We start from the raw sequence: 23088 nt of genomic DNA, 5'->3' as shown, positions 1-23088 counted from the left end.
ACCGTACCCAGACAAAAATGGCTAGACGCCAGACCTTTATTGATTTTACTCATTGTTCATATTACGTTACATAGGCACTATGTATTACGTCATCATCCCTTCAGTTTCACGTATTAAGGGCACATCAAATAATAGACAGGTAAGTCAAAACTGCTAAAACCTACCTGAAATTCAGTTCAAATTTCAGTTACGACTGAAAAATCGACATGAAATGTAATATAATTTAATAAAATAATCAACATTTACTTCACTCAGACTCATGAGATCAGAAAGGATCAGGATGAGTCGTTTTTTTGTTGAGAAATATTTTAAAATAATGGACTTAAAAATATGGACTCAAATCAAATATTTATATAATCAGATCAATGTTAATTAATAGTAATAATAAATAATCAATCAAATTTACGTAATGGACGCTTCTTAAAGTACATCTAAAACTAGATCGATCAAATTCAAGAAAGATTTATTTTCAATTGTTCTGGGTGTTTGTGATGTATTTTTCACGTTTACCTTATCCTTACCTTCCCTATCCTTAGTATCCTGCAGACAAGCATCGAAAATAGACGCTTTGCGGGTTATTCCTTTTTGTTATTAAAATTATCACGAGACGTTAATTTTTGGATTCCAGGCAAATTAAAACTTTATTCGTTCGTTCATATGCGAAATACATGGAAGACTTATTGCATAAATTATCAAAACGTAAAAGTGAATATTTTAATATTAACAAATATATAAACTAGTAACGTTTTAAGTGTGCAAAAAATAAAATAAATTAGTTTAAAATAACAAACCACAAAACCGTTTCATGAACAAAAATTGAGGTTACAATAATATAAATTTGTGTGTGGTAAGTTTGTTTGTTTACTATTTGCTGCTTTAAATGCCCGAGGTTAGAATCAGTAGCCTGGTATAATCAGTCAAGGAATTGAAGTAAGTAAACGTTTGCTTATAAAAGAAAAATATCACCTTGTTTTCAGGGTTTGTTTTATAAAAGAAAAACATTTGTTTATTACCACTTGAGTTTATTATACGACGACTAGTTTCCGAAGCTATGCTTCCATCTTCAGGTCTAAATGTAAACTAAAACATAATAAATAATAAACTAATCTATACTTAAGGAGATGGGTAAGTTAGGGTGAGGGGGGGTTAGTCAAGGGGCGGAGTTCGAAAATAAAGGAAAAATGTAAAGCAAAGGTGAAGAATTTTGAAACAATATATTATTTATTATATTTTGTTGCTTTATTGGCAGTACATTTATTATATTTTATGCCATATTGTTTATAAAATTGGTATTACACAAAGTAAAAAATGGATGATAAGGAGAGTGTTTTATTATTTATTAAATTATTATTCGTATTTTTGGATTTCTAAATTTTCTAAATAATTCATAACTTGACCTTTGTGTGTTACTAGGTGTAATTATTTTATCGAAAAATCGATGTACTTACGTCACGACATATTATTTTCATTAAATACCAAATGTTTTCTAGCAAATTCGGTAATATTCATTCAGGGGTTGACAATAAAATAGTGACGTGAAAAAGAAATTGAATATAAAAGAATTTCATACGCGTGGATGTGAGAAGATTTACAAGAAGGAAAAAAATCTCAAATGTCAAAGTAGAAAGATGAGTCGGCGGAAACTTCCGATGCCAAGTCGCAATTATGAACTTTGCTCAGAGTTGGCGAACGGCGGACTGACGATGTCGTCGATAGTAGCCACTTACCACGATGCGCATGTTTCTGGGGAATCGTTTCATGGAATGTTTCCAAAATGTACAATTTTCTATTTAGAATGACCGGAATGGCAATAACTGTTATCTTCGTGATTCATAGGTATAACAATTAAGTAAATATTATTATTATATTATTTAAAAAAATGCTTAATGGAAAGAAATTTTAATCAGCCTGGACTGGTACCTAAAGCGCAAGGCTGATCACGTTTCCTTCGTGTATTTAACGATCAAGATAACACTGCTTCTATACGATGCAGTACTCTATGCACCATTGGGTGCCGATAAGGGTTAGAAGGTTATGGAAAGATATTTGTGTTAGTGATTAGTTATATTTTCTCTTTTATTTCCTTTAAACAGCCTCCATTTTCCAATGGCGTCCATAGTAGAATATCGTCAAAATGAATTTACACGACAGTTGCGCGCGTGACGTAGCAGCCGAGCCTCCGCAGAGTGGGGGGGATTTCGGCGGGAAATTGTAGCACGATAAAGAGACATGGACCAATGTCGAGACGGACTGATTATACCATACAGAAGTGGCGCCAAAACCAACGAGGCGACTCCTAGATATGTGATCAATCTCACGACACAGTACATATGAGTTCACAACAGCCATACAACTACAAGTTGTAGTGATTGTCTTGACGAAGAGACGGGCACGTCTCGAAACCGGTAGACATAAAAATCTCGGTGAGTGGTTATATACTAGCATTACCAACATTTTTGTAATAAAATATTGTGAACAAATATTTGGACACACTCAAATGGTGCGAATATTGTTAAAAGTTCAAAATTACAATTGTTTTACAATAGCACTTCCTTGAGAGGCGTGTTTTAAGACCCAAATTTTGTGATACCATTGAAAAATAATTATATTTGCTCCGAGCCATTTTGCAAAAGCGAGTTAAATAGTAGCAATATACATGGTTGACTTAATTTCTTGAATTGAACTAGCATAAGTTGCCAGACCGATTCAATTAAAACTTAAAACGCCAGACGGGGCTTTGTGAGCACTGCCAAGTCTTCTATTTCTGAGTCTCCAAGGGTACCTTCTAGCTGGCCTACACCTTGCCACGCGGGAATAATGATAATTGAAAAATACGTACGTCTAAAAGAAGAACTAAAAATTCAATACAAAAATGTATTTTAGCTCAAAGTGTCGTCGAAAACCACAATCCATTGTACCATGGCAGGAGTCGCGCAGGTGCTTCAAGCGACTAACTGTACACAGAAGTATTGATAATGCAGAAATTGGCAGTGCGTTTTATTAAATTATGTACCCGAATGTGACGAAACAATGGGTAAAATACTGATGAGTCACAGCAAAAAAAAGCATGCGCACGAATAATTTTCAGAAAACTTAGATGCAATGTTTGGGTACATCACTTTTAAAACTCTTGGAAATATTTTTTTGTAATTTAAGAATGGCAACATTTTAATTGAGGTACCTATTTTCAAAGCGGACTCATCACTAAAGCCATTTATGAGAAAATTCATTTTAATAATCACGAAAAATTCCGTTCTGTGAGATATAAAAAAATCACACTAACTGTGGGGTTTCTCTTAGGAAATACATCTAATATAACAATATACATATTATCAATATATATGAATAACAGTAAGTTGACTCTTTACTAACGTTGTTTACAGGAGTTTGGGTGTATTTAAAGTATCTAATCTTTAGTAATTCTTTTTATGAAACTGAGCATTCTCATACTTTTGTTGGTTATTTTGTTTATGTGCGATAGAAAGCTGAGTTTGGTGTCGGAGGTTATGTCTAGATCATCTATTTCTAGTACCAATTCTTGGTATACTTTGTTGATCGAGTAATTAAAAAATACTGGTTTCGTGTTTTTATAGAATCTCATAATTTGGCATTTTTGAGAGTTAAAATAGAGTTTCTTTTTATTGCACCAATTTGAAAGATTTTTCAGATTATTTTCTAGTATGTAACAGTCGTTTATGTGAGGAATTGTTTTGAAGATCTATTGTTATTGATAGTGGTGATTTTTATTAGTTTGATTTAAATTTATTGTTATTGTGCATATTTTTGTTAATATTATAAAAAGCATAAGCCTTAAATATCGTTTTAAAATATATTTGCTTAAGTGCTGTGTAATTTAAACGACACAAAAAGTTTTCCAGTCATGACACATGGAAAGTAAAATAGTAAAAAAATCTGTTTAAATTGTGTGCTGTATTGATTCGATAGAATTCAATTAAATAAATGTATTTTTTTAAAGAAATTAAAAAAAGACATTACAAGTGTAAAAGGTGGACAGTAGGTGCAGGGTATGCAAATAAATCGTACATATAACAGACGATATGTGCATTACGAATGTCTGGCACGATGCAGTGCCGAGAACCAGAGCAGTCCACTACGGTTGGCAGTGATACTTGATGCATTTCAAGTGCAGGGGCGATCGTTAGTAGCCCACTCGGTTCATAATACTGCTCTACTACTACTTTTGTACGTGTAATAGTAGCTATGCATTAGGGTGGGTCGCTTTCCTTAATTTTAGACGATATTCGTGAGCACAATTCAACGGAGAGGTCACATGTTTGTTCACGCCCGATTTTTTTAAAGAATGCATATTGGATTTTTTTTAGAATATACACACACACACATATATATATACACCCCTGGACAAAAAAAATTACGAGTCCTCAAAAAAACTAAAATTGACACATAATGAATTATTCTTGATATTTAATTAGTTTTTTTTGTATTGTTTAACATATGTGATGACTACTCGTTACTTCGAGGTTAAAATGAAAGATCTTACTCATGAATTGTACTTAGAAATTGCCATTATATACCAGGTATCAGATTATCCGAACCTTAGAGACCCATAACGGTTCATTTATGGTCGAGTGTTTGTGATGGAGTAATAAAAGACATGTAATTTTTTTATTCAAATTTAAGAAGAAGGTTCTAAGCGCTTTATTTTAAATTAAGGTATTTTACATTTAAACATATTTATAACATTTAAAAATATTTAATACTTAGTGAATTCACCTTTATTTTTTATAACATGTAAAATTCTATTATTTAACGAAGCGTAAAGCGAATCTTAAATTTCTGATGTTATTTCTTCTTCCTAAACTTGAATCAAGTTTTTTTTAATTCCTCAATGTTTTTTTTATTTTTTTTCCCAACTTTTTTTTTCATAATCGCCCATAAATTTTCTATCGGGTTCAAATCAGGACTATTCCCGGGCCACGTCAACGATTTTAAGCCAATTTTATCCTTGTATTCAATGATCTGTAAGAAAAACAATAAATTATTTATCAAGTGGTCTACAAAGTGCACTAAAAAATAAATATTTGTACTCACAGTGCGGGCTCTATGGCACGGCGCCAAATCGTCCTGAAAAATCGGGTCCGCGGTATACTGCGTAATGTCCTCGATTGTTGGAATAAGATGGTTTTTCAGCACTTTTTTGTACTGGATGGCATTCATCGTACCCTGTATAAAATTTAGAGGTCCCAAACCGTACGCTGTCATGCACCCCCAAATCATGACGTATGGTGAATGTTTAACGGTTCGAGGGACGCACGAAGGATGGTATTATTCCCCAAGTTTTCGTCGAACTATCTTTATGCCGTCTGGACCAAAAAGGTTGAATTTTGATTCATCGGAGAAAATAACATTTTGCCAATCCTCCAAGGTCCAATTCTGGTGCTCCTTCGCCCAATCCAGTCTAGCCTTCTGCATTTTGTTCGTCAGTAATGGTTTCTTTGCGGGACTTCGTGCTTGGAAACCATGCTCCAACTGCCGCCTAAACACAGTTTTTACTGAAAATGTTGATTAGCTAGTAGACTGCACCTCTGCGTGTATTTTAAGTGCCGTTAAAAATCGATCGCGCATAACAATTTTTTTTATTAAGCGATCATCTCGGGCAGATGTCGCGCGCCCCCATCCGCTTCCTTTTTTCCGTTCTATGGATCCAGTTTGTTGGAATTTTTTAAATAAAAACCTCACTGCACCTTCTGAATACCCAACTCGACGAGATATTTTACAATTAGATATGTTTTGTTGCGACAGTGTGATTATTTTGGATTTTATCGCTATCGACATTTGCTTTGCACTTTCCATGATTGTTGTGTTATGTTCCCTCAAACGCGGGTAAAACAAAATTGTTGAGACATTTTCAAATGTAAATATTGTATAAAGGTGACACAAAGTGTCTTTAATTTATTGAACAAAAGAAAGAGGTATCGATAAAGGATTTCTTAGAAAAAGAGTTCAGTAAAGTCAAGGCGTGCGGTAGCAAGTAAACTCGTAGATTTTTTTGTCCTGCGGTGTATATATATATATATACATATATATATATATATATATATATATATATATATATATATATATATATATATATATATATATATATATATATGTATATATATATATATATATATATATATATATATATATATATATATATATATATATATATGTATATATATATATATATATATATATATATATATATATATATATATATATATATATATATATATATATATTTTTTTTTTTTTTTTTACTCCTAAGCATTCAATGACTCATTTCTTTTCAAAAGCATATAATTATATCGAAGAAAAACTTCAATTACCAATGCAAAAACGGTGTTTTAAGGAAAAAAGACAATTACGTTAAATGTTACTTGGATTTAGAGAAAATTAAGTAGCGACTTGGCGAATACTGGGTCTCCATCAATCAAAGCAAATATTATGTTATATTCGTAAGAAGAACAAATTTTCTTCATAAAAATAGGAACATCGTGACTTTTTTGTTTGAAATAAAACCTCTATTGTACAACGCTCACACACCATTCGTAGTAATCTTTCTTTTTCTTTTTTCTTCATGCTCGATCCACCCTAATCTAAATGTCAAAAGAGTCAAAGGTTCTCTGTACTGTTGACAATAATCATATTATAATTTGCCAACTTCCAACGTGCATAATAATTAATAATATACTCAAAGTGCACACCGGAAAGGTAACGATAATGAGTCAAAGCGGAGCCATTTTTAGATTATATTTTAAATAAATTTCTGGCTCGTCCCATCCAAATTCACGATGATTCGTATCAGAGGAACAGAATGTGATTTTCAATAACCTAACATTGAAAAAATCGTAAAAAAATAACTGCAAGTATTAAATATGTATGAGTTTATAAAAACCTTGAATAGTATACATAAGTGTTAACAGAATCTAATTAAGTACTGTCGTAGAATATTTTACCAGGGTTGAACATTTAAGCCGCTTGTGCACTGCACGGAATTTTACCGTCCGGCAGTCCAGTTTTGAAAAATAAAAGCGACTACGACAGTTTAGCGTGCTCGAATTTGCGCGCAACGTGTTCATGCACCGATCTGAAGAAAGATGGACAAAAGCACAAGCCAATCTAAGCCAATAATCGTTTTATCACGCTTACTGAAATACCGGACGGTAAAATTCCGTGTAGTGCACAAACGCCCTTAAAGTAAAAAATATATATTTTAAATAAAATATTAAGCCAAAAAATTGTTTAAAAAAAGTAGATGCATGCGAAAACTATGTTAAAACCAAAAATATATAAACTATAAAAAATGTACCATTGAAAAATATTTTTTGATTTGATCATTAGTGATGAGATATGAATATTTCAGATGTCAGTGTAGTAATACAACCGATAAGATTTTTACATAAAGTATTTTTTAATTTAAAATTCACTTGGTAAATACCACAATTGTATGTATGATAGTGGCATTTCCCAAGTGAAATTTAAATAAAAAATTAATAGATACTATAATCGCGGTATTTACCAAGTGAAATTTAAATTGAAAATGGATAGAGATTACCGCAAAGTGACTGCCGAATGAATTAATGAAAATAACAACAAAGAAATACTGAAAATTTCGATTGAAAGATTCGATTGAATTTGACAAGTCTAGTCTGCAGCTAACTTCAGGCGATTAAGGCGAATTAATAATCGTATGTGACGATGATAATGTTTAGAAATTATTGTAGATATAAAACAGTGATTATGATCATATACTGCCAATGTTACCGCGCTCTGGTAAACAACGATTTGCATGTTAGTTACTAGTACGCAAATATGGGGAATGGCTACTTCAATCACGTAAAATTTACATATTACTGTATGCAAATACTTTATACTCAAATTTCTAATAATTTAATTAGCATAATATGACGAAAAACATACAAAATTACTAATCACTACATCCGTTAGATTAACCTTCTTTATGTCATAAAAAGAGTCCCTCACGATGATATTTTCTCTTATTATTTTTTGACATCTCATCAAAGATGAAGAAGAATATGGAAGTCTGGGCATTTACGGGGCTGACGACCGTCGTAGGCTGGTTTAAGTGATCACTTTACACACGTGTAACATTCACCAATTCTACCCATTATTGACAGCCACACTACTCAAATTCTTGGAAGTTCTATATATATGAACCAATTTAGAAACCTTATTCTTGAATCACTAGAACTTAACTAGAGACATCTATTGGTGAGATGTAAAGAAGCTTTTTATGAAGCTGAAACTCTTATATTAGTATGTGAGGTCCAAATCCTGGATTTCAATCACACACTTGAGAAAAGCCAGAAAATACCATTTTCATTTTTATTATTTAAGCTATAATATGAAAATAAAAAAATAATATGAAAATAACTCCTGTAATTGGAGATAATCCAGATTTTGTGAACAAGTATTTGGACACACTAAAAATGTTGTATATTTTCTCTTACTTAGAATTAAAATTTAAAAAGAAATTAAATTAATAAACAAAAAATAATGGTACACATTATAAACAACGTAATTCTTATTAAAGTATGATCATTTTAATCTTATCGCTCTTGACTTAGAACAATGGACAAAAAAATTATTAAATTTATCGATAAATAGATATTACAATAACGCAAAATAAAAGAACACGTCTGACGTAAAAGATTTTGAAAGTACTTATTGAAATACGGATTAATAGTAATTTTTCATTATATAATAATGACGAATATGATATAATGTATGGTTAATTATCAAACTATAAGATCTTCAATTACATATCTAATATGTAATGACGTAAAGCAAAACGTATGATTATAATTTTACGTAAATAATGATCGTATTTGTTTTTGCTAAAGATTAACATAATAATACCTAAGTGTATCAGATGACTTGAGGATGAAATTATAACCTTGTTGATCGTCAAAATGATAAAACAAATAAATAACAAAATTCAGACAAAAATTAAACACAATTTTTGGCAAACAAAAGATTTCGATCGAGAAATTAATCACACAAAATAATAAAATTTAAAAAAAGATTTGAACATGTAAAAACATTGCATTGGGAGGTACAACACAAATAATACATAATTTATCGTAATGTTTGTATTTTCCAATCCATAAAAATCAGTTTTTCTTTTTAGAAAACTACCAGGAATTTAATTAATTGATTTGGCAGTCACTTTGTGGTAAAATCTATCCATTTTTAATTTAGGTTTTACTTATTAAATATCACTATTTCTTAAAATCTACTGTGACACGTGTTTCGGTGCATTCCACATCATTTTTAAACACCGTATAATACGGTAGATTTTTAAGAAATAGTGGTATTTACTAAGTAAAACTTAAATTAAAAACAACTACCAGGAAACTATAAAGTGAAGTAGCTTGTGTCCGAACCTACGGAAAATGCACAACCTGTATTTTTAATACAAACGATACGTCCAGACGACAAAGCTACAATTATTCTGCAAACGTGTAAGCGTGTCACGTTACTACCCGGTACGAACATACAGATGAATGGAAAATGCGATGAAAAGTCTGACTTACGCGCACAGCTGCGTTTTGTGACGTAACATTGTTACTATACCGGCTTCTTTGTTTAAGATGCATCATAATACGTAATCTCGCGAGGTACAAGGCTTAGGCTGTATGCCGTTTGACACAATACTTAAAAATGCACATATATATATTAGGTGGTGCATATAGCGACAGTTGCAAGTGCAGTTGAATGACCCGAAAAGAGGAGATAAGATAGAAGGGTTTCATAGTGTTGGAAACACTATTCTGATAGTTTAATAAAATAACACAAACTTGATAGTGCATTTGGCGATTGGATTTTTAAGAAAATGATATTTTCACTTTTTTTTGTTGTTTATGGACTGGCATCTCAAATACAGAAGTTATTATAACGCCTTCGTGTTATCAAGGATCAGGATAACACTTAATCATCGAGTACATGTGTCTATTCCATTTGGTAAAGGAAAACGGTTCAAAGAAAAATAAGAAGATCAACTTTTACAAATTAAAATATTTGGTTCACTTTCAGTTAGTTTATTCGACCAATAATGAGCACTTTCACTCATTTACAGGCATGCGTATACTGTAAAAGTTGATATCAGTATAGCGATATTCATTTGAGAAATCGCTCACTCCTTTCAAGAACGTCATAAATCAAAATTCGTAAATTTTCAGTTGTGCATGTTTTCGGAATGCCCAGAAAATGTACTGTATCCCAGCAAAAGAGGCATATTTTTAACTTAATATTTACCCGCTCCAGGGCAGAAAGTGTTGTTTTTGCATTTTGAAGAAAAGGTATTGTTTAATTATTTTTTTAAATAAACTAAATATTTTTCAAATGGAGAAAAAACCATCAGGTTTTACTTAAAAAGATCTGTTGCACAGTAAAAAGTTCAGTAAGTGGCTTGATATTTATTTTTAATACATTGTATTATATTTTTAAACTTTAAAAACGTTCTCCTGAAAAATCTTTTATTTTATTTATGACGTTCTTGAAAGGAGTGAGCGAAATGTCAATATGCAATTTGAGTATCACAGTATTTTCGTGTCGCACTGCAGCGAAATAAAGCGACTGGAGACCTAATAAAAGGAATAGGAAAAAAAATATGTTAAGAAATTTAAAACTATCGATATATTAATATTACCAATAGGAAGTGCTCATATCACAAGTTGAACGATGTCAACGGCTAATGCTGTCCTCGGCAAACCGCTCTCGGGGGTCATTATGCCGAACTCCTGAACCGAACGCGAACCTTTGTCGAGTCATTCCGTAAAATGCAAGAAAATTGTAAGAGAAAAACGTTAACGCTTATTGTGCAACATGTTTCCTGGATGTCACACCGAAATATTGACAAATAACAAAGGCGATGATTGGGTGCGTTTTTTTGTTTAATAAGAGCGAGTAAATAAGTAGCTAGTGACTATCGTGTTTACATCAGGATATAATATTACATTATAAATAATTTACGCGAATAATTCACAAAGAATGATGAAATATTGCGAGATAAAATTAATATCCGATTGATGACAATTCCAAGACGTTTTTTGAACGAAATGTGGTTTTGTTAAAGCATTGCAACAAACAAACACTGATCAATAGAAACTTGATCGAAAATCTATTATCAATTAAAAAAAATAAAAACAGTGTTTAAAAATGTTTTGTTTTATTCACCTGTTAGTTCTGCGATTGGAGTACTGTTTGATTATTATTATCTAATTCTGTTGACGTTTAATTCACGGTCACTGAAAACTTGACAGCTTCAATGGTACTGTTTTTCCAACTAGCGCAATACACACTGCCTCGAGAGCAGTCGAACACGAACTGGCGCGAGTCGCGAGCGGACTCGGATAGAAACCGATTCAGATATCGGATCCGCGCGTTCACCAACAGCCCAGCCCGGTGAAGTAATCAAACGCGACAAAAACGACCGGCTCTAATCGGACAGGTACAGCGGCATTTCTACTTACACCGCTGGAATACTTGTTGCTAAGTGACTCTGCTTTACTTGAAACAGCTGGTTTCGTTTTATCTGCACAGCGTGGAACTTGTCGATCACGCCACAAAAAAACAGATGGTTATGGGGAAAATTACTAAGGCAGCATTTTGCCGTTGACCTTTCACTTCGCTTTAAACTGTCCACGTATAAAGGATTACAAAAACGGGGTCAGTTCTTAAAGGTTTTCGCAATTGTAACCCGTAGAAAGAGCCAGATGAAAATTCTACCGTGAACGTTTGCTTCATATTGTCATTGGCGCTGAAGTCAAAATAAATTAAGTATTGTAGTTACGAACGGTCAAGAATTGAAGTCGATTTTTTTAAAGATCAAATATACCATTCATTGAACTTAGAAACCCGGAAAATCAAATCAAAACTACTCACTGCGTTTCTTTCAAAACCATATTCGAATGAGAAAATTCGGGAAAATATGTTATTATTACACAACTCTTCGTGAATTTACTTACATCCATATATTCGGCATGGGTTTACTTAGGAAAAACGAATATAAACGAGAATAAAAACACAACAATAACAATTTATGTTTTGGATACATGCTAGGGTTTAAAGTAAAAAGTAAAACTTATATTTTTTTAAATGTCAAAGGGGTCTTAAAAGTTTAAACATGTGCTATAGTTACAATAAAAACTAAAAAAAATGTTTAAAGAAATTATCTTTAGATGCCTAAAATGGCTTGAAGATTTGTAAAAATATCAAATTATATGCCTGGAAAAAGGCTTTTATAGATTACGAGGGTATATAAAATATACCATTTAATAATAAAAGGATAATTAAAAATTAATGTAAATTATATAAAGAAACGATACAAAAAAACAATCCTATTTGAAAAATCGTTAAAATTTTTAAAAAGTTTGTAAAACTTTAATGGACACTATATATAAAGAAGCATAACCCTACAAAAAACTATGTTTTAATGTTTCAAACATTTGTTCAATATTTTTGTTTAATATATTGTATATTTCTTAAATTTTATAACGTACCGTTTTTGTTAATAAATTCGAAGTTTACAATAACAGCACCTTGTACACGTACACACAATAACCCAATGTCAAATTTCACCACGCAGTCCTGCGACAGGTCTACGACGGTCATCTTTCGTGGAGCATAAAAATATTGTATACTTATACAAGTACTTTTGACGCGTTTCTTACTTGAAAATTAATGATTTATTATCAAGATCAAAATTAAAACATTTTGGTGTCCAAATACGTTTTTCTAATCATAGGAGTTTTTTTTCATATTATTTTTTGACTTCTCAACATAGATGAAGTAGAATATGGAAGAATCTTCCATGTTCCATTCAATCAGTAAATAAATTAACTGTTCAAATTATAAGCTAAAATAATAAAATGAAAAGGATATTTTCTAGCGTTTCTCATGCGTGTGATTATAATTCAGGATTTGGACCTCACATACAAATGAAAGAGTTTCTGCTCAATAAAAAGCTTCTTTCATCTTACCAATAGATATCTCTGAAAGTGAAATTCTAGTGATTCAAGCACTATTTTTCGAAATTGAACCATAATATATAGAAGTTCCAAGAATTTGAGTAGTGTGGTTGTCAATCATGGGTAGAATTGGTGAATGTTACACGTGTGTAAAGTGATTAATAAAAAGCTTATTTACATCTCACCAATAGATGTCTCAAGTGAAGTTCTAGTGATTCAAGAACAAGGTTTCTAAATAGGTTCATATATATGGAACTTCCAAGAATTTGAGTAGTGTGGTTGTCAATAATGGGTAGAATTGTAGAATGTTACACGTGTGTAAAGTGATCACTTAAACCAGCCTATGACGGTCGTCAGCCCCGTAAATGCCCAGACTTCCATATTCTTCTTCATCTTTGATGAGATGTCAAAAAATAATATTCCAAATTCTTATTCATCTATGTTAAGATGTCTAAAAGTAAGATCAAAATTAAAGAAATAAAATATTATTGATTGTTTACATGTTGTTTTTCTGTTTACTTGTTGAGCCCACAGTGCGCAATAGTCAAGATCAAGGCAATAGAGAATAATGTTTGCATAATTTTATGCATATCATAATGTATGTATGTATGAGTATTATGCGTATCATAATGAGTGTATTTATACATTTGTACTTACACATAGTTTATTTGTATTAGGTATCGCGTAATTTGTAGATACAATGTCTGCAGATTGCTACACATAAATAAATTCCGTATAATAACATGATAACAGATTAATTACAAAGCTTCTACCAAGAAAAGATAAAAGAGAAATTAACGCATTTTATAAGGAAAAATGTTCTATAAGCCAGACGTGATGAAGTGTATACAGTAAAAAAGTAGCGTCATTTTATTCATTTCTTGACATTTTTCAATCCAGTTTGATTTTTTGTAAAGTACACGGACAATTCGTCATGGAGCGATAAAATTATTTTGCAGAAATTCGGCGTTATCATGTGGCCACTTGACAACTTGTAAGTATGCCAGGTGAAAATACGAGTGCAAACCAACAGTTTGTATTTTCACCTGGTGATGAGAACATCTGCAGTTCTCTAAACTGTTTGTGTCTACATTAATAAACTGAAAAGAGTTTTTTTCTTTCTAAATATTAATATAATCATATTATTCCGAAAAATAATGCCAAATTAATAATGTACTATTAATTTGGCATTTTTTGTTGTTGGAATAATTACCTTCATAATTTTGCTCATTAGCCAAATTATGAAGGTCATTATTATTATCGATTGTTGTGCGGTATGATCGATAATCCTGAAATTATCCGGAGCATTGGTCTGTATGTTCCCGATAGATACATAAGGCAGCGTCGGCATATATTGTTTCACATTCCTATAGGTATACAGGACCAACCTGCATATAAGGAATGAACAATATCACGTCAGATATTGATCTGTTCCATGTGTCTGAGGGGGTATTCCGAAGCAGGATTCTTCTACAGCTTTAACAAAAGAGTTCTTGCTTACTTTACAATTTTTGTTTTAATGTATACGCTTTAAAATTAAGTTTGTAATGTATATACTAATTATTATTGAATAAATTTAATTGAATTATGTAAACAATGTTTTTTTAGACATTCGTTAATGTGTATTTATCTTGAAGGTGTCAGATAGTTTGGCCAAATAGATCACGGAGAGATGGGGATATTAATTATTATAAATAATCGCCAATAGCGACGAAAAAAGAATAAATTTCACTAATCTACCACGAATTTTAGGCGTGCGGTGGTTTGACTTAGTGAGGAATGAAGAGATAAGGCGTAGGACGCAGCAAATCTTAGTCACAACTGTCGTCAAGAAAAGGCGATTCAGTTGGCTTGGCCATGTACTCCGCATGCCTCCTAAGAGCCTTAATAAAGCTTGCCTCTTTTACAAGGCATCAGGTTCGCGCCGCCCAGGACGACCACTGCTGACAATTCGTCGGCAGTTCTCGTCAGAACTTCGCGACGTAGATCTGACTTGGGAGGATGCAAGGGAGCTGGCAGCAGACAGAAAAGCCTGGAGACAGTTTGTGGACTCCATATGCTCCACCTAGGGAGCGGATATGTTTAATTAATCTACCACGAAAATGTTCTAAGTACAAGAAAAAGTACCTATGTAGGTGAGTACCTTCACTAAATGTACACGAGTACAAAGTACAAATACCTACACGGAATAAATACAATGCGCACATTTATATTTGTAGACGATAAGTAGCTGGATTAATTAAATGACTAGTAGATAATCTAGACGTATTTATTATAATCAAAAGTCTTATGTGATCATTCGATTGAACCAAAAAAATAATAATTGAATTTTACTGCAAAAAAACAACAATAAACGAAAAAACTGTCCTCGCCAATGACTTCATTATACTTCATCGAACATTGTCTTCTAAAGCGCTCCATTTGTAAAAAAAATAATAATTAAAATGTATCTTTGTTTTAAAATCACTATAAATATTTAATTATAACTTAATTATAATGTCTACCGGTTTCGAAGCTAACCGCTTCTTTATCCAGACTGATTAATACTAAAACACTATCTACTAAACAATATTCAAAATATTTTGACGGTTAGGGAAAGAAGCTTAAGTAGATCTCAAGTGACTTTATTGTTTTTGTGTTGATTGGCAGTCACAGTCAAAAGGGATCAGGGATGATGAGTGATTGGAAACATATTTAATAACGGACTTTTAGCAAAATCATTTACTTGTGTATTTATTAGTTGTAAATTATTATAAATTGCCTTTTTAATTTCTAATATTCTAAGTAATCTATTTTAAGTCCTCTATTGCATGTGTGTAATATATTTAGACCTTTATTTTAATCAAACGAGTGATTATTTTCTATTAAGTGATTGGCAAATTCAGAATAATTATTATTATTAAGGCATCTTGTATGCTGTTTACTTAGAACTGTATATTTTTACTCAGATATGTACTCTTGGAGTACCAAAGTACATATTTAAAGTTTTGTAGATATTACTCAGGGCTTGAGTCATTCGTGACTCAGGTGACGAATTAATAATAAAATAAATGAAATCAATACGGTAAGCATGATTCTCAACCAGCGGGCATTAAACCCTAGAACAGAAGATCAAGGCTTTGAAAACTCTAAATATAGTTTAACGATGAGACAAAATTTACGATAGCAGAATGCGGCCATAGACAATCGACATTATTTTCACCCAATGTCGCATTCTTCTACGTGTGTTGACTGGCGCGCTATTTTGGGACACAATTATGTCGAAATTTTCACAAAACATCTCGCTAGATTTGACATTGGATATTGAAAAACCAATTTAATAAGCTAAAGACCGAATTATGTAAGGATGTTGTTTCAATACTTAAAAAGGTTTTTTTTATGGACTGCTTTTTATTGGATTGCTCAATAAAAAGCTTCTTTTCATCTCACCAATAGATGTCTCTAGTGAAGTTCTAGATTCAAGAACAATGTTTCAAAATTGGTTCATATATATAGAACTTCCAAGAATTTGAGCAGTGTTGTTGTCAATAATAAGTAGAATTTGTGAATGTTACACACGTGTGATCACTTACACCAGCCTAAGACGGTCAGCCCCGTAAATACCCAGACTTCCATATTCTTCTTCATCTTTGATGATATGTCAAAAAATAACTTAAAAAAGAAATTTCAAATGTAAGTAATAAAAAGGCAGCAAATAAGTCTATTCGAAATCTTTTTAACTTTAAAATTGGAACTAAAAGAATGTCATTGGGTTTTATTTTTATTTTGTTTTATTCGGAATTTTTACAGAACAGTTCCATAAACACATTAACATTAACGAGTAATACAAAACAGGTATTCGTACCATTCCAGTTACCAAATTTCACATGTAATTTAATATAAATACCTGGAAGAGGGACAAGAGGGAGGAAAAGGGGAAAAGGGAAAGATCAGAGGTCAAATCAAAGATAAATTATGTGAAAATAGAGACACACCATACTTTACAAATTATTGCACGGATACAATAGTTTATATATCGCAGTCGTACAGGAGAAAGTGACCAACTAACAAGACGTAAAATGTCCAGGAGTACCATTTATGGTAAGTCACTTTTGCTTGTCAAGAAAATAAACACCAATGCAGTTAGTCATTTTTAACAAGTCAATATATTATTATACTTCCAAGTTTAAAATCCTTTGGGATATTTTTCAGGGCAATATTAAGCTAGTAAGATACAAAATAGTCAATGATCACATTTATGTAAACAAATGCACTTGGTCACTTACTCCTGTATGACTACGATATATATATATATATATATATATATATATATATATATATATATATATATATATATATATATATATATATATATATATATATATATATATATATATATATATATATATATATATATGTCACAAGAAAGTTATTTAATTAGAAATTTTTAGCTTCTCCTGTAAACTTTGATGTTATCAACGTATTCAGCCGACGCATGATCATAAGATTATGATGAATCAACAAAGCATACACTACGAACGTAAAATCTATTTATTTAATTCTATTATACAACAAAACGCAATATCTGGTGACCTCATACGCGAGGCTAATCCTAAGTCGATGGACTGTTCAACAAATTTATAATAAAGGCTAAATGAAATCATTTTATTAAAATATGTGCGTACTAAGTATTTTGTTGTTTAATGTGTACGAACATTTTACTTTATTTTACACTTAAGGCTTAGATCTCAACCGTTCAACTCAGAATGCGCTCGGTCGCCCTAAGGGCTGCACGTGTCTTCACGATTAATTTTTTTAGAATGTATTTTGTTTTTTTTAGAAAGTATTTATAATTTACACAGATTTTTATTTTACATTTTTGAACTTACCTTTCAATAATTCTTTTCTTTTCAAAACCATTGAATTATTTCGAAGAATACTTATTTTATCAATACAAAAACGGTGTTTTAAGAAAAAATCAATTACATCATACGTTACCTGGATAAAGAGAAAATTAAGTTACGACCTAACGATTTTTTAAAAGGAATAACCCGCAAAGCGTCTATTTTAGATGCTTGTCTGCAGGTAGGATATTAAGGATAGGGAAGGTAAGGATAAGGTAAACGTGAAAAATACATCACAAACACCCAGACAACAAACCCAAACAATTGAAAATAAATCTTTCTTGAATTCATTTTGCAATTGGCGGGAATCGAACCCGCGACGCCAGTTTCGTAGTCGAGCGCCTACCCAACTACGCCACAGCGCCTATACCTTCCATGAATTTTGGGTCTTAATCAAAGCAAACTTTGGACCATTTAGACTTCCATACCGGCGCGGCGGTATTTATTCTGTAACCCGGTTATTTCGTGGGAAAATAACAGGGAAATTTTCTATTTTCTCTTATCCGTAATTATTAATAGTTTGGATGCAGTTTCGGAGTGCGGAGAGTGAATTGCAGCAATGTGGAAATGAGAATTGAACAAAAATAACGTTATTTTATATTTACACTGCTATTTACCTTACAATACATATTTTGAGGTAAATAGCAGATATCTTCAGAGATATCAACTCTAACTGATGGTTGAATGGCTGCTTGGATATTTAATATATTTAGCACGGATATTCAATCATAAGCAGAACGGTGAACGTTGCGCAGTTAAGAGTCATCACTTAAGCCAGGCGATGACAGAACGTAAGCCCTGTTCGTGACCATATTTCCGTATACCCTTCTAATGAAAATGCTTCATCTTTGTCGAAACTTGTATACATTAAATGGAAGAAAAGAAACGTTGCCCGCTATCCACAGATTTCAGGAGGATATAACTTTTCCCTTAGAGCGACGTATGTACTCGTATGTGTATGGGTGTGTGGGTATAGGTTCTACATTGTATTAATTTTTAACCCCCATATTAATATCTAATACTTCAGCCTTCTTCTTGTGTCCCGTATTGAACAAAGGCCTCCCCTTTGGACTTCCACAGTTCTCTGTTGGACGCGACTCTTTTCCATTGCAGGCCGGCTACTTTCCTTATGTCGTCGGACCATCTTGTCTGGAGCCTACCCACGCTTCTACGTCCTGTTCTAGGCCTCCAGTCAAGCACCCCTTTCGTCATCTATCTTCAGACATACGTGCCACATATTTGCAGCAAGGAACTTTTGACGTTCAGGACTTCATTGACATCGTAATTTTATGGACTTGTTAAGCATAATGCGTAGTACATATATAAGGTAATCCAACGATTTATTAAAAGAAAACGACGTTCATTGTGTTTTCCGATTAGATGTTTCAAATATTCGGCTTATGAAAAAGGACGTGTCGTTAGGTCTTCATTGTGCGATGTTATTTCCGGGTAAATGTTTATTGTATATAAATGTCAGTACCTACGTATGTACAATGGTCGGGAAATTCTATACATACGTATATATTCATTCCGGGAAAAAATATTCTCACCAACCCATAAAAGCCTCTCAGAATAAGCTCTCCTTGTAAAAAATGCACCTTCTCTAATAACTCATAAGAAATGTCAGAGACATTACTATCTATCATTAGATTCCTAACTGTCCATCAAACCTCTTCCCCTAGTTTTCCATCTACCTCCTTCCCGAAACTCTTTTTATCCTTTGCATTCCTCATTATCACCAACTTGTAATTTATGTTTTTTTAAATGTTCAGGCACTATCTACCCTCTGATTGCATACATTGAAAGCTGTCCCACCGCATGCCCAGATCTGATACAGAATCATCTAGGCTTCTTGACAGCTCTGCTGTTGCAAAGCAATTTTTTGTTGTTGAACTAAGTAGCGAAATTTATTGAAAATGTAAAACTACATAAAAATTTACAACATTTTGAGTGTGTCCAAATACTTGTTCACAAAATCTGGATTATCTCCAATTACAGGAGTTATTTTCATATTATTTTTTGACATCTCATCAAAGATGAAGAAGAATATGGAAGTCTGGGCATTTACGGGGCTGACGACCGTCATCGGCTGGTTTAAGTGATCACTTTACACACGTGTAACATTCACCAATTCTACCCATTATTTATTTACATCTCACCAATAGATGTCTCTAGTGAAGTTCTAGTGATTCAAGAACAAGGTTTCTAAATTGGTTCATGTATAAAGAACTTCCAAGAATTTGAGTAGTGTGGTTGTCAATAATGGGTAGAATTGGTGAATGTTACACGTGTGTAAAGTGATCACTTAAACCAGCCGATGACGTGCGTCAGCCCCGTAAATACCCAGACTTCCATATTCTTCTTCATCTTTGATGAGATGTCAAAAAATAATACATAAAAATTGATTGATAAAAAAATTTATGTGATTGCACACAGCTATATATGGTATCAAATGTTTTGACCAATATCACAAGTCTGTTTTTGGTTGGTTGGAAGATATAGCTTTTTAGCAATAAGCCCGCCAATGTACTTATTTCTTTTCTGTACATGAAGTTTAAATAAATACATAAAAAGCAAGCCGCACGCTGACAAGCGTAATAATATATAGGTAACTATCGTGGTAAAACGATACAAACAAACTAATCATCACAATCCACGACCCGCTTAGCCGAGTGTTGCATCTCTATGGCCACTGTGTCGTCACACGGCGGGCAATGCCAATTTGAGACAATGAGATATTGAAAAACAACCCGGCAAAACAAGAAACCCACACACATAAGTATTTTGTTTATGTGTTATTATTGTGACGTTGTGACCTTCTATTATACCTACGTATACTATTAAATTAACTGTTGTTGTTCGTAAGTTATTAGATAATCGGGCTGCTTAGCGCGCCATTTTATTTGCGATTTGAAGTCCGTTCTTTGTATCCCCATATTTATGAAATCAGGTATTTTTTAAACTCCGTAATATTTCGAGTTCTCAATCGAGGAAATTAATTTTTAAAAATTAAAATATGTGTTTATATATATTTAAAGAGGACTGATTAACCATTGTTTCATTTTTACAGAAACTAATATCGTACCATTATATAAAAAATATTTTTAATTTCCCATAAAAACCTCGTTTACCCTCAAATCTACATTACATAAACGTCTACATTTTCTGGCCAAAGAAAAAAAGTTTTTATACGAACTATAATATAAAATTAAATTTATTAATAAAATATAACAAAATACGATATACATATAAAGATTTCACCAAAATGTTATGGGTTATATAAACACCTACATGTGATCGCTTCTGTACATTATGTATACCTTTTGAAAGCATTTAAGGGGATATTCGCAAACACAGAATTCATTCTACCGGAAAGGTCACATGCCCGTATTTTTTAATGAATGTTTATTGGATATTTTTTTATGTTTTTTAGAATATGTACACAAAAATATATTTTTGAACTCCTTTACTTTCAACAATTCTTTTCTTTTAAAAGCCATATGATTATTTCGAAGAAAAGCTTATTTTTTCAATGCAAAAACGGCGTTTTAAGTAGAAAAAAATACGTAAAATATTATTCGGATTGAGAGAAAGTTATGTTGCGACTTAACGAAAACTGGGAATATACGAGTATTTTTTTTAAATGCGCGTAACCAAAATAAAAAATATTGTATTTGGGTTATTTTTCCATTTGTTATTTTCACTTGATGTATTTTGTAAAAGATAGAAAAAATAATAAAAGAAAACTATGGGAAGTTATCGGGTATTATATAATTTCGTCAAATTTAGGATTAAATAAATTGAATTTGTAACAGTGATAGATTTGGAGAACCTATAGTAACTATAGTATAGTGCATCGTAAATGCATCGACAGCTCATAATTTTCAAGTGACCTGCATATTAAAAACCTGTTTGATAAGGTTTCAACATTATATATCTCCGTCTCTTAATATCTCTACCAATTCGTTTATTGATTCAAGTTCATAAAATGAATGCACCAAATGCTTTCATCAACCTTCAGTATCGTTCAATAAGATTTAGCGACTGTGGATATGATTTTTTTAAATTTCAATCGACACAAAACGTACAGATTAACTAAATTTTAGAGCATATAAATGAGTATACAGTATATAAAAAAAAAAAACTTCGTCAAGTAATTCTATTGGGAATAAATACACAACCCTATTGGCTATTTTTTTTTTCAATAAAGTAGTAGTAATCTTAAAAACACGGTGAAATTTATCATAACGAGTAATTCGCATAACGAGCATAAAAATGTGAATAACTCCTTCAACGAGCGACCTTTTCCGTAACGAGTTACAGAGAAAGGGCTAGTCCCTTATTCACGACATTCACTTGTAAGTCGCGCCAGTCACGACAAAAAATATTTCGCTTAACGAGTGTTTTGCTTTACGAGTAAGATTCTGGAATTAATTATGCTCGTTATGAGAGATTCCACTGTATTCGGTGTAATGAGGAGACATAGGTACCCGATAATCCTAAAAAAGAGAAATTGAAAAAAAAGAAACCAAACATAAACGTAGCTAAATTTTTAAAACTACGTAGACCGCCAGATAGGGTAGCAAGTTAAGGGTGCAGTATGCAGGTATGTAAATGTGTTATACATATAACCGCAACGATTGATTGGTCGTTATCGTTTAGTAAATTCTAATATATTTTATATTCTCGTATTTTTACATTTAACGTATATCTGGGACATTAAAACTGTATTATAACATAGGATTAAGCGGCATAAAAAATTCTATCGTATTTACAGGGCTTACGACCTGTCATAGGCTAATTTTAAGTGATCGCATTATAAAAGTGTAACATTCAGCATTCTACACGTGATTGACAATAACATTACTCAAAGTTATATTTATGCTTCGATTGATACTTTCTTTCACATGATTTTTCTCGGCACCATCTACGGTTGAGTTTAGTTAGACTAGCGGAAAACATTATGAAATAAATAATTTGGGGAAAAGATATCACTGAATTATCCTGGTAGCGCAAATTATAATTTCTATTTTTATTTATGCATAGATATTCTCAACTGGCATTGTCTACCATGGTTGATTCGAGAACCTTTTTCCAGGAAATATAGAATTTTGAAAAAAAAATGGTAACCTTGAATTTATGATCAAGGCAACTCTGTACTATATTGATCCAGTTTTGAAGTACTATATTGTG

The 23088-nt window shown here is 32.1% G+C and overlaps 1 protein-coding gene across 4 annotated transcripts in view; it reads right to left on the bottom strand.

Annotated features, from left to right (window-relative positions):
* The window catches only part of Lpin (phosphatidate phosphatase LPIN), a 62994-nt gene that overhangs the window by 37944 nt on the left and 1962 nt on the right, over window positions 1–23088 (bottom strand). For 2 of the 4 annotated variants that reach the window (XR_015837856.1, XM_088263499.1), the window contains exon 1: window positions 11220–11371. The exons of the other annotated variants lie outside the window; for them this stretch is intronic. The gene's annotated coding sequence lies outside the window, so the exon portion shown is untranslated. Of the gene's footprint in view, window positions 1–11219; window positions 11372–23088 lie in introns of those variants that run through there. 4 annotated transcript variants of the gene reach the window in all.

Source organism: Brachycentrus maculatus, unplaced genomic scaffold (genome assembly GCF_059751285.1).
Source record: "Brachycentrus maculatus isolate JH-2025_06_01 unplaced genomic scaffold, ASM5975128v1 h1tg000199l, whole genome shotgun sequence".
NCBI lineage: Eukaryota > Metazoa > Arthropoda > Insecta > Trichoptera > Brachycentridae > Brachycentrus > Brachycentrus maculatus.
This window is presented reverse-complemented; position numbering and strand designations above follow the sequence as displayed.